Genomic DNA, 12852 nt, shown 5'->3' with positions numbered 1-12852 from the left:
GTCAAGAAACAGAGACCAGCAATGCCAACAACAGTGACACGGGCCTCTTAGAACATACAGACACACTTCTACATTCAAAGACATGTCCTTTAAAAATAGTTCCACATTTGTTAAAGTAAGGTAATATTTGATTCTGTTTCAACAGTTAGTTTAAGAATCTCTTTCATTGTAATATAGTTCTCTTCAACCTAAGAATACTTTTTTCTTAATCATTTTTACTGATTTTTTTTTCTCAAACTGATCCATGTTTTAAAAAGGTAGATTCAAACCATATTTTTTTCTTTGCCATATGTAAAGGGTGCAGTGGAACTCATCCAAATAACAACTATTTCCCATTGGTAACTCATTCAACTCTATGATTGCTTTGTTATCACTGCGGAATGACTGGGTAAAAATTTAAATGCACCGGAACTCCCCAAAATAGGCTAACAGTCACTTCAGAATCTAACACTGAACAAAAGTTTATGTTGCTATTACAGAATCTGCAAGGATATTTGTAAGTCTCTAGATTCTAAAACACTTTTAGAGCCCAGCTTTGACACCTGAAACTTAAGAGTACAATTTTTGGTTCTAAATCTAGATTATGGTGAATTCTATATTTTTGTTGCTGTGCACTGATAATAGTGCCAAGCCATGTAGAAATTTAATATTATAATAATGTTTTTCTAGTAAAGCTAGCCTCATTAATTAATCATTAATCACTGCCAGAAAACTATAATTTGAAACAATGATTTTCCTATTCAGTAATGCTTCCACAAAAAAACAATTCTTTATTCTGTAACAGAGTTCCAAAAGGAAAGCAAATATAGGAGAAAGAATCAAACATTCTTAATTTACTGGTCTCCCCTTCACAATGGGCAACAGAAAAAAAAAAAAAAATCTGACACTTGTGGAATGTCACTCCTTCAACATTCCAGAGATTTATATATACACTTGAGTGTGCTAAAAATAAAGAAGACAAAAGTCTCAACTTAATAAGCTTCAGAATGTTGTTAACAGGATTCAAAATTACCAAACAGTGGCTTATGAAGATTTAGTCTGGTGAACAAAAGCTGTTTTTCTGTTTTCATAGTTTCTTCACACAAAGATCTTTAGATAACATAGATGACAGAACCACCCCTCGACTTTAAGCATTTCCAAGAACTGTTACTCTTTGACTCCTAATTTCTTATTTGTGCACTGAAAATCACGTAGGAAGGAAGGCTTTCTCCCTCATGGTCACAATATTTTTCTTTAATCACTAGCTGAAGAGCTAGCAAAGAATTGAGCAGGTTTATAAGAAATGACATTTCCAATTTAATTGTTCTAGTTGTTCCCTATTAAGCAAGTATTTCTTGAATTCTATTACTGGTGGCTTCTTGCAACGCATAGTACAAATAACTGAAACATTACTTAACAGAAACATAATTCTAACATAGCGTCAACCAAGAAATTCATAGCAGTTGTTGACCACTAGTTTGACAGTGACTTTCCTACGGAACTTGAACCTTAAAATGTAATCTTTCTGTGATATTAAAAGTTAGACATAGGGGTTTCCCTGGTGGCGCAGTGGTTGAGAGTCCGCCTGCCGATGCAGGGGACACGGGTTCGTGCCCCGGTCCGGGAGGATCCCACATGCCGCGGAGCGCCTGGGCCCGTGAGCCTGCGCGTCCGGAGCCTGTGCTCCGCAGCGGGAGGGGCCCGCGTACCGCAAAAAAAAAAAAAAAAGTTAGACACCAATATGAGCTGGGGCATCTTATAAAATGTCAGGGAAATCTGACATCAGTTGTCCTTATTAAAGGAAGTGTGTCATAAATTCCGCCTCCACCCACTTGAGTCACCGGTAACTTTGGCCAGATCATTCAATTTATCTGTTTACTTCGCTTACCATTTTTGTATTACAGCGTTAGTAATAGAGAATTTTTTTTTCTTTTTTTTTTGCGGTACTTGGGCCTTTCACTGTTGTGGCCTCTCCCGCTGCGGAGCACAGCCTCCGGACGCGCAGGCTCAGTGGCCATGGCTCACGAGCCCAGCCGCTCCGCGGCATGTGGGATCTTCCCGGGCCAAGGCACGAACCCGTGTCCCCTGCATCGGCAGGCAGACTCTCAACCACTGCGCCACCAGGGAAGCCCGAGAATTTTTTTTTAATACAGTTTCTGGAATGGATAATAACACAGCCTACTCTCAATTAAGTCAGCCAAAGGAGGCAAGGGATAGAGGTAAAGCAAACAGCACAGATAAATGACATCTCCCAATAGTGAGTTAATGGACTCCTCCCTCATCAGAAAGTTTCAGAGCTATTACTTAGAAGCAACATACACCCAATGGATTGGCATCCATTCCTGAACCTCCTCGTATGTGTACAAACATGGAAATAACCACAAGGAAAAACAACACTCTGGATAACATGCAAACTACCCTCTAAAAAAAGCAGTGTGACTAGAGGAAAATGCTGTTTTATTTTGTCAACTGTTAAAATGGTATCAGTTCTAAGCACTAGAATATGGAGAAAATGCTCATATAGTTTTGGCAAATAGTGACCATCCAATTTGATTATGAATCATGAGTAATTATTTTCAGATACAATTAAAGAAAGACTAGGATGTTTCTTCTGGGGAGAAAAACAGGTTTCATAAAATCTAAAATTCTGTGAAATTTAAGTCTATCTAAAGGAATAGGGCATAGTCTTATGTCAAATAAAATACAAGTGCCACACAAGAGAGATACTACTCTCTTTTACAAATGGAACTTCTTTGCATAATAAGTATTCTTCAATTATACATGTGGAATTCCTAAAGGCAACACTGGCTTCAGGTCACTGGCTCTATTTAAGAACCATATAACATGCTAACTTTCCAGATACCTCTGTACACAAGGAACTAGAGGCAGTCAAGGGACCACTTTGTCTGCCTGCATCCCTTTGCCCCACCCCTCTAATCCTATATAGAATCATACCTCGACTCCCCCAAGCTTTCCCTCATGGCCATGTACTTTGCTAGCATACCAGGGGTGTGCTCCTTTAGTAAGATGAAAACCAGAACAGGAAACACCTAGTCACTTGCTATCTCCCATGGTAGAGCACCCCCGCAAAAAGGACTACAACCCCTCTCCTTCATCTCTTTCCTCCAGTTTTATCTATTTCCTCTTCTTCTCCTCCCCAAAATGTATTGCCCCTCCCTCCAAGGGAGTTGAGTTACATAACAGATGCTAGGAAGTTGTCTCTGTTCAGAAATCTCATCACCAGTGAATGTGACCTGACTTTAAATATAAGTCAGAGGCAACACTCCAAGAAAACTGCACATAGAGCTCAATATGGCGTCTGGCTCAGTTATAAAAGGCTTTAATGAGAACTAGAATGTGATGCTCTGTCTCTTGGTCTCCAGGAACTAGTTCCAAATGCCAAATCTCATTTCCCCTTTATCAGAAAGCTCTTCAGCAGACGTAGAAAATCGAGAGACATCTTTTGACTTCCTATTTCCAAAGATTTTTTCCAAATGTACCACAAAGACTGACATCAAAGAGTATATCAATGCAATGAGAGTGAACTTTTTCACCTATAAGTATTTGGTTAGTCATTCACACATACATATTTTTAATACCTTTCTTTCGGCTGCATTTTCTAAACATATATCCCCACATTAGTCAAACTTTTCCTGTCAGTAAGCTAAATATTTGTTTAAAAGATATACTAAAGATATTACACATTTCCTTACAAATTAAGGAGCAATGCCTTGTTTTATCTGTTACTCGACACAATCATTTGTCTAGGTTTCTTCGAGATGCAGACTCTGCTCAACAAACAGATGTCAAGTAAAGACAGAGCACTGCACTGGGACCAGCCACAGAGCAACCAGCCAGTGAAGGTGCTAAGTGCAAGGATGTTCTCTCATTCCAAACACATCTCCTAGCACTTATCGAAGGATCTGGCATATCAAATATTTTATAAACCCACTAACTTCTAACGCAGAAATTTTTCTGTGAATGATTCAAAATCTCTATCTTCTTTGTAGAAATAAATTTAGAAGAACTTTTTTAGTTTCACTCAAATGCTAGACATGATTTTGTGCTATTCCCCTTTGTCATTTTTTGTTACCAAACAAGTCAATCTTCAGTGTTCTCTCTTGATTGTCAAAAGCTGATCAAGAGAGTAAGCTCTCTAGGGACTTCCCTGGTGGTCCAGTGGGTAATACTCCACGCTTCCAATGCAGGGGGCCCAGGTTCGATGCCTGGTCAGGGAACTAGATCCCGCATGCATGCCGCAACTAAGAAGCCCGCATGCCCAACAAAGATCCCAAGGGCCACAACAAAGACCCGGCGCAGCCTAAATAAATAAATAATAAGTAAATAAATATTTTTTGAAAAAAGAGAGAGTAAGCTCTCTACCAGATATATTAATTTAGAATGGTTATCATAAGTACATGTTTTACTAATATTTTTAATTAATTATCTACAGCTAAATTCATAAGTTGTAATATTTTAAAAATAAAAACCATCTTGAGTAGTGATCACACATCCATGGATAAAGTAATAAGCATATGTAATTTAAAATTTTAAAGTTTAAAAACATTCAAGGGGCTTCCCTGGTGGCGCAGTGGTTGAGAATCTGCCTGCTAATGCAGGAGACACGGGTTCGAGCCCTGGTCTGGGAGGATCCCACATGCCGCGGAGCAACTAGGCCCGTGAGCCACAACTACTGAGCCTGCGCGTCTGGGGCCTGTGCTCCGCAACAAGAGAGGCCGCCATAGTGAGAGGCCCGCGCATGGCGATGAAGAGTGGCCCCCGCTTGCCACAACTAGAGAAAGCCCTCGCACAGAAACGAAGATGCAACACAGCAAAACTAAATTAATTAATTAATAAACTCCTACCCCCAACATCTTCTAAAAAAAAAAAAACACTCAATACAGAATTTTATGATTACTTCAGTATTGATAGTTTTAAAGACTGGTAGTAAAATTCATATAAGTTTGATTTCTAGAATTCCTGTGGCAGTAATTTTGAATACTGCTGAATTAAGGATACAACACAAATAAATGGTTAACAAGACATGCTAAGATGGGAAAGTAAGTGAAGCGGCAACAAGTCAGTACCAATGCATTGATAATCATCATTTCATGATGATAGGACTTTCCGTTTAGCTTCACTGTTATGCCTGAAGCATCCTCCAGTGAGTCCAGCAAAGCTCAAGTGGTCTGACAGCAGAGTCCTCTTATTCTAGGCAACATCAATAATCATGGCACTAATGGATCTTGCTGAGTAACAGGACATTTCCCAATACAACATCGATAGCCATACGTGTTAGCAGGAGGACTCTGGTTTCCTGTCCTAGTTCTGCTCTTTACTACTAAGTAACATCGCAACTTCTGCTCCATCCCTTCATATAAATCAGAGGATTCTCACAGTCGAACTTAGGTTCTTCCCAACTTTTGCCACTGTAAAAATGCTTGGATGCATGTCTATATGTATATCTTTGACCATGCTCCTTATCATTTCTTATATTCTATTTCTAGAAATAAAACCATCAGTGACAAGCTCTTGGTACTTGTCTGGAAAGGAACCTGGCAATATGAACCAATTTACTTTTGCATCAGCTGGTATCATTCCTGTGTCTACCTCATGGTATGATAAAACAGCGACACTGTTTCCCTCTGCCTGTCAGCCCTACTGCGTGATCTCCCTAGTGCTGCAGGCTTTATAAGCACTGCTTGAAAGGGATATAAAAAATTTTACCAATGTTTTATGTATCACATGTTAGATATTTAAGCTCTTTTTAATATTTTCCACTATGAAGAGGCTTTATGCATACCTTTTTCCCATTTTGTAGTCTTTTCTTAGAGTCCAAAACAAAAGAATTATTGGGGAAAGTCTTATAACCTTTATGATAAATAAATATATGTTTATATTAATAAATAAACTAGCATATAATTACTTGGTAGATACTGCCAAATTGCTGTTCAGCACTGTACCAGCTTATACTCAACTGGTCATTTTGAGAATATCATAGACTACTTTGCCATAACACGGCCATCATTTTTTTTAACAGATTTTAAATTATCTACTAGTTCAATTTAAAAATCGTATCTGATTTTAACATAATTATTTCTTACTATTGAAGGTAGAGATTTTACTATTTATTTCCAGTAGTATTTCTTCATTTGTGAAGTATTTGGTCACATCCTTTGCTCATTTGTCTATTGAGATTTTCAAACGTGTACCTTACCAGTTTATTTGAACTCCAGATAATATTTAAGCCAATTCTGCTTAAAATATTTTTCCCAGAATGTTATTTGCCAGAGTTATCTATTTCATAAAACTTCAAGTCTATTTTTTCTGGGTTTTTTCTATTCCTTCAAAGCTTAGAATCTTAAACTGCCTCCAAAATTTTTTTAATTCTTCTGTTTTATTTTCTCAGTTTTTTATTATTTTAATCCAGGCTATATTCTAGTATACGTAAGGTTTGGGTTTGGGTTTTTTTTTACTGAAGCATAATTGACCTACAACACTATGTTAGTTCCAGGTACATAACATAATGATCCAATATTTCTATACATTACAAAATGATCACCATGATAAATCTAGTTACCATCTGTCACCATACAAAGATATTACAATATTATTGACTATACTCCCGTCATTCATTTATTTTATAACTGAAGTTTGTACCTCTCAATCTCTCTCATCTATTTCACTTATTTCCCATCCCCCCGCTCTGGCAACCACCTATTTGCTCTCTATGACTGTGTTTCTGGTTTTTTTGTATGTGTTCACTTGTTTTTGTTTTTAGATTCCATATTTACGTGAATCATGGTATTTGTCTTTCTCTGTCTGACATTTCACTTAGCATAATACCCTCTAATTCCACCTATGTTGTCACAAATGGCAAGATTTCATTCTTTTTATGGCAGAGTCATATTCTACTGCGCGTATATACCACCTCCTCTTCATCCCTTCATCTCTTAATGGGTGCTTAGGTTGCTTCCATATCTTGGCTACTGTAAATAATGATGCAATGAACTTAGGGGTGCACATATCTTTTTGAATTAGTGTTTTCGTTTTCTTGGGGAAAATAACCAGAAGTGGAATTGCTGGATTAAATGGTAATTCTATTCTTAATTTTTAGAGGAAGCTCCATACTGTTCTCCATAGTGGCTGCACCAATTTACATTCCCCCCAACAGTGCACGAGGGTTCCCTTTTCTCCACATCCTCGCCAACGCTTGTTATTTGTTGTCTTTTTGATAATAGTCATTCTGACAGGTGTGAGATAGTATCTCACTGAGATTTTGATTTGCATTTCGCTGATGATTAGTGATGTTAAGCATGTGTCTATTGGCCATCTGCCTGTCTTCTTTGGAAAAATGTCTATTCAGGTCCTTTGTCCATTTTTTTATCAGGCTGTTGTTTTCATTTGTTTGTTTGTTTTGTTTTTTTGCGGTACGCGGGCCTCTCACTGTTGTGGCCTCTCCCGCTGCGGAGTACAGGCTCCAGACGCGCAGGCTCAGCGGCCATGGCTCAAGGGCCCAGCCGCTCCATGGCCTGTGGGATCTTCCTGGACCGGGGCACGAACCCGTGTCCCCTGCATCGGCAGGTGGACTCTCAACCACTGCACCACCAGGGAAGCCCAGTTGTTTGTTTTTTTGATGTTGAGTTGTGGTATATGCTGAGTTTGTAAATTAATTTTCTTAGCCAATTATGTACCCCAATACAAATAATCGAGTGACTCATCTCTTCTCCATTCTCTCATCTGTCCTTTATCACAACTTCCTATGCATAAGAATGTATTTTGGACCTTCCAATTACATTAATATGTACATTTATAAAGCAATCCATAATTTTTTAATTACTGTGCTTTCTCAAGTCTGTCATTTGTTCTAATATTGAGACAGTATCATTCCACAGAAATTTTTAATTTTAGGATTTTTCCTCTTCTCACCTGTTTATTCTTCCCTGTGAATGTTAAAATCCTATTTATTCTAAGAAAAGTCTGACTAGATTTAACATGGGTATTGGCTTAAAATTATAAACAAATTGACAACTATTGGAAATACAGTTTTTCATTCCATTTCTTAAGTCATATAGTTTACCATTACATTTCAACATACAAAATATAAGTCTCACACATTTCTCTCAAGTAAACAGTAAACTGTGTTCTAAACATTTTCACTATTGCCTTTTATCCCTTAGATCTCATCTGACCTTCTGACTGATGATTGTTGGTAAGTAAAAATTCTAGAGATTAAGTCTCTCATATAAGGCAATTACTCTACTTTTAATTGATGTGATATCATTATATATTTGTCCTTTTTGCAATATTCATTTCCCTTTCTTAATACTTCTCGTTGCACCGACTAGAATTCCTATACTTTCACCATTTCCTGGCCAACACGTGGTTTTCCATTACCTACCTGAGAGCCTTCATGACATCAAGAAACTACTTCAAAAATAACTTTTTTCTGATCAACTTTAATATAAATTGTTTATATTACACACATTTAGCACATACATTACTCCTATTTATTTTTAGTAGAACACCATTCTCATTTTTTTTTCCTCAGAGACCCTAGCACTGAAATGTTGTGTGCCCTCCTCTTACTAATTTATATTTAGGATGAGAAAGCCCTGTAGATGGTACCAGCAAGTTCATGAGACAGGACCAAAGCTTTCTACCTTCAAGTCTGAGGCCACAATGTAAAAAAAACCTCTGCAAAATTTGCAATGAGTCTGTATAACATGACTACCATTACAGAAGTGAATTTTTTAATTGATGTTTGCCAAGCTGACCTTCAACTTGAAAAACTACTTTTAAAAAAATGACGGTTTGCTATATGTGGATATAAAATTACAGAAAAAAATGACTGTGAAGGTTAAAAAGACAGCATACAGATGGCAACCATAAAACACTGCCATGAAGAGAAAGCAGTTTTAAAAATTTTAATTATCTTTATGAACTTGAACACGTGCATCTTTGCAAACTACTGGATTATCAAATAATATAGAAACTTCAAAGTCTGTACCACTTTAAGTGAAGAAAAATAGTTCTTATTACTTAAATTTTAAATGGCTATAATATGGGATCAGGGTCAGTTGATAGTGCTGGTGAGCTGTATGAACGCACCTGTCCTCAGGAAATTCAAAACCAGTAAGAGCTCTAAGAAAAAAGACTTCATCCTTACAGAAGGACCTCTGAGCTTTACACGGAGCTCTGCATAGAAGCCCCAAGAATCCACTGATGTCGCTGTCACTCAGTGTGTGAACGTCTCCAACTGTAACAAAGGATAGAGCCCTCTCGCATGAATGAGAAGTGGCAAGGTCTCTATCTTGTCTGATGTCTTAAAACAATCACTCGAGTATCCCACAGTAAATTAACAGGAGTATTTTTTAATAATTTTTTTCTTTTTTTGAATGCACCTTTAACAAAATACTACAGTCGTTTCAGGAAGACAGTATAGTATTCACATAGCAGATATAAATAGAAACAGGTTTTCTCAAACCAGTAGGTGAATGTTTATTTGCTCCACTCTTTCCAAGCTGCAAGCCATGGAAAGGAAGGCCTGGTGCCAGTGTGAGAAGAGTTTCCTCAAAAATGTGAGCTGTGAGTTCAAAAAGGCATAAACGTCTGCATGGCTGACTTGGGACAGAGCAAAGACTTGGCATTATTCCAGGGATGGGAAGTACTGACTGACTAACCAGAGACACACCCAATAAGATTACCTTCAAATACATCTTCTTACTTCATAAAGATAATAAACAATGTTTCCATTTAAATATTTCCAAGATTGCTATCATAAGATGAGTAACTATGAAATTACTAATCACTAGCTGGATATGCTCCAACTAAATATATTTAAAGAGATATAATTCTGCAGAACCACAGAGCAAGAGAGGACTGCAGATACTTACGTAGTGGCAAATCTCTTATATTTTTAAATATATAGTAAGGGAGTCTTCAGGAACCCTAATAAACACTGAAGATAGGAGACAGATGAATGAATACTATTAATAAAATCCATAGAAAATTATAACCAGGAGTTGAAATCACCTTATAGACCCCTGTCAATCCTTTTACTAATTAGAAAAAAAACCCAAATTAGATTTCGTTCACATTTCACTGTTTAATAAAGCCAAGAGAGACTGCATGTCTAAGGTATACAGTAAAATAATTACTACAACAGACTTTAACTGGGGGAGTATTCTTTAGCCCTCAACTGATTGGATCCCACAGGCAATCAAACTAAATGATACTAAAATGATTTACAGCAGATACTACCTTCAGATTAAAAGGCAATAAATGCACATAACTACCCTCATTATTCAGATGTGTATCTTGTCTGAAACCTCAGTGCAGAGTTTACACCCAATTTAAACTATCTGAAATGTCAGTACAGTGCCAGTTGGGAAAAGCTATAATGAGCTCATTTCCTCCAACTCTTGACTTTGATATTCCAGAATGCCAGTTCAAAAAGGATAAACTCCTACTAAAGCATAAAAGACTGCTGAAATTACTAAATAAAATAATAAGAAAACTGTTTAATGGTGATAATGAACTAGGATGCCTAGAGATTTTTAAAAGGCAATAAGCAGACCCAATATTTCACAAGAATTGGTCATTTTTATGGCAGTGAACCAAAGAGAAGTCAGCCTTTTCCTATAGAATATTATAAAATCTGAATTTATTTTTAAGTCATAATTCAGCTAAAACTTGAGATCTCAGATGGGCAAGATATTCTCGAAGACAGACAGCTTACTATATTTACCACTAATTTAAAAGTCAGGGTTTACAATACCAGGCTTCTGAACAGCAGGTTTTGCTTTCCTCTTAGACATAATAACTACTCAGGCATATGTGATCAAACAATGATGCTTAATCATTTTGTAGACCAACCAGCTCGGCTTTTCTTTAGCTATAAATTTACACAGAATATAGTTACCCGGACTTTTTTCCAACACTACATCTATTAGATTAAAATGCCTTCATTAACCAGTGGCTAAAAATAATGCAATTCACCATTAAGAAATTTTTTTAATACAAACATCATGCGGTACTTTGGGATCCCATCATAAACTAAAATTACTGATTACCACAGCTTAATATTTACTGACACTACTTTTGGGAAACATTCATTTAAAGAATACTGGGTGGACTTCCCTGGTGGTGCAGTGGTTAAGAATTCGTCTGCCAATGCAGAGGACATGGGTTCAAGCCCTGGTCCGGGAAGATCCCACATGCTGCGGAGCAACTAAGCCCGTGCGCCACAACTACTGAGCCTGAGCTTTAGAGCCTGTGAACCACAACTACTGAGCCTGCATGCCACAACTACTGAAGCCCATGCGCCTAGAGCCTGTGCTCTGCAACGAGAAGCCCGCGCACCGCAACGAAGAGTAGCCCCCACTCACCCCAACTAGAGAAGGTCTGCGCGCAGCGGACAAAGACCCAACACAGCCAAAGATAAATAAATTTAAAAACTAAAAATAAAGAATACTGGGTACTAAATAGATTGATTAGACTTAGCTGGTAATGCACAAAACCCCAAATTGGTGTTATTTCAATAAGGAAACAATCTAAGAATGAGCTTCTGGAAGTTGTGAATTTAAATGACATTTAAAAAAAACTAATATATCTCTAAACATGCATCTAAATGTTTGCTGTGACCATTAAGGTAGAACTTATAATATTTAATCTAACAGTACTGCCTGTGATCAAAACAGTTTTTTATCAACTCTGAATATCCTCCTGGTAACAATATACTCAGGTTGGATATAGTTTTTGTAAATCACCTCAAGTAATTTAGGCTGCTGCATAAATTGCGTTTTAAATAAAACACTAAGTGTCACTCTCAAGTATGTTTAATGACCTAGTTATGGAGGCTATGTCCCCAAAAGGGGGATCCCTACAACTATTTTGAGTAATAGTTCATCACTGGAACTATATAACCACAAAGTGAGTTCTTAAAAAGATCACCTATTTGGGTTGCATGCTTTCATATGTCTAAAAACAACTCTGTGCTCCACAGGCCCACTGCCTACATAAGCCCACCTAACTCCTATCCTGACTTATGGGACTTAAAACTGACATCAAAGTTATTTGCATCAAAGCTCTAAATAGTCTACACTCATAGCTAAGGTTCTTTTCAGATCACATGTGTCTAACAACCATTTTTCCCCCCATCTTCTGAACACACTAGACTATATAAAACATATAATTTGCAAACCAAGATAATTTCCTATCAGTGACCAATTGAGCTAGCCACGTGACCTACTAATATTAGTTTAAACACTATTTGGCAACAACAACTCTGAACGTGGCATCAGAAAAGGACAAGAAACATCCCTTAAACTTTACTTGTGACCCTTATTCATATGCCTGTCCTACTACATATTGGTAGAATCACATGAAATTGACATTTCTGTAGGTCACACGTAGTTGAATATCAACACTTCATATGATTCGACTTTATAACACTGCTCTAAGACAAAGAAGTGTGAACACCTATCAACAGAACTGATGAGATAAAGACTTATCTTCATGGCCGTCTTCCTAGCAACAACTTGTATTCATACAAAGTTTGATAGTTTATGGAAACCTTAATATACGTATTATAGAACTTTGCACCTTTGTGAATTAGGCAGATCAGATACCCTGATCTCCACTTTACAGATGAGAAAATAAGGCTCAGATGTTAAGTCACTTGCTCAAATGTCCAAAAGTATGAAGCAAGGAACCAAACCTAAGCCCTCTGACTCCGGATCTTTGCTGCAAACAACCTTCCTTTAAAAGGATAATCAAAATCATCTAAGTATGAGCACATACACTCCCAGTGGTTGCTTGTGGACAGATTCCATAAATACTTATGTGATAAGTGTCTAGATTGGAATACTT

At 37.3% G+C, this 12852-nt stretch overlaps 1 protein-coding gene across 15 annotated transcripts in view; it reads right to left on the bottom strand.

Annotated features, from left to right (window-relative positions):
- The window catches only part of LMO7 (LIM domain 7), a 202728-nt gene that overhangs the window by 122366 nt on the left and 67510 nt on the right, over positions 1-12852 (bottom strand). The window lies entirely within an intron of this gene.

Source organism: Tursiops truncatus, chromosome 18, assembly GCF_011762595.2.
Source record: "Tursiops truncatus isolate mTurTru1 chromosome 18, mTurTru1.mat.Y, whole genome shotgun sequence".
Taxonomy (NCBI): Eukaryota; Metazoa; Chordata; class Mammalia; order Artiodactyla; family Delphinidae; genus Tursiops; species Tursiops truncatus.
Note: the sequence above shows the minus strand (reverse complement) of the source record. Positions and strands in the feature narration are given on the sequence as shown.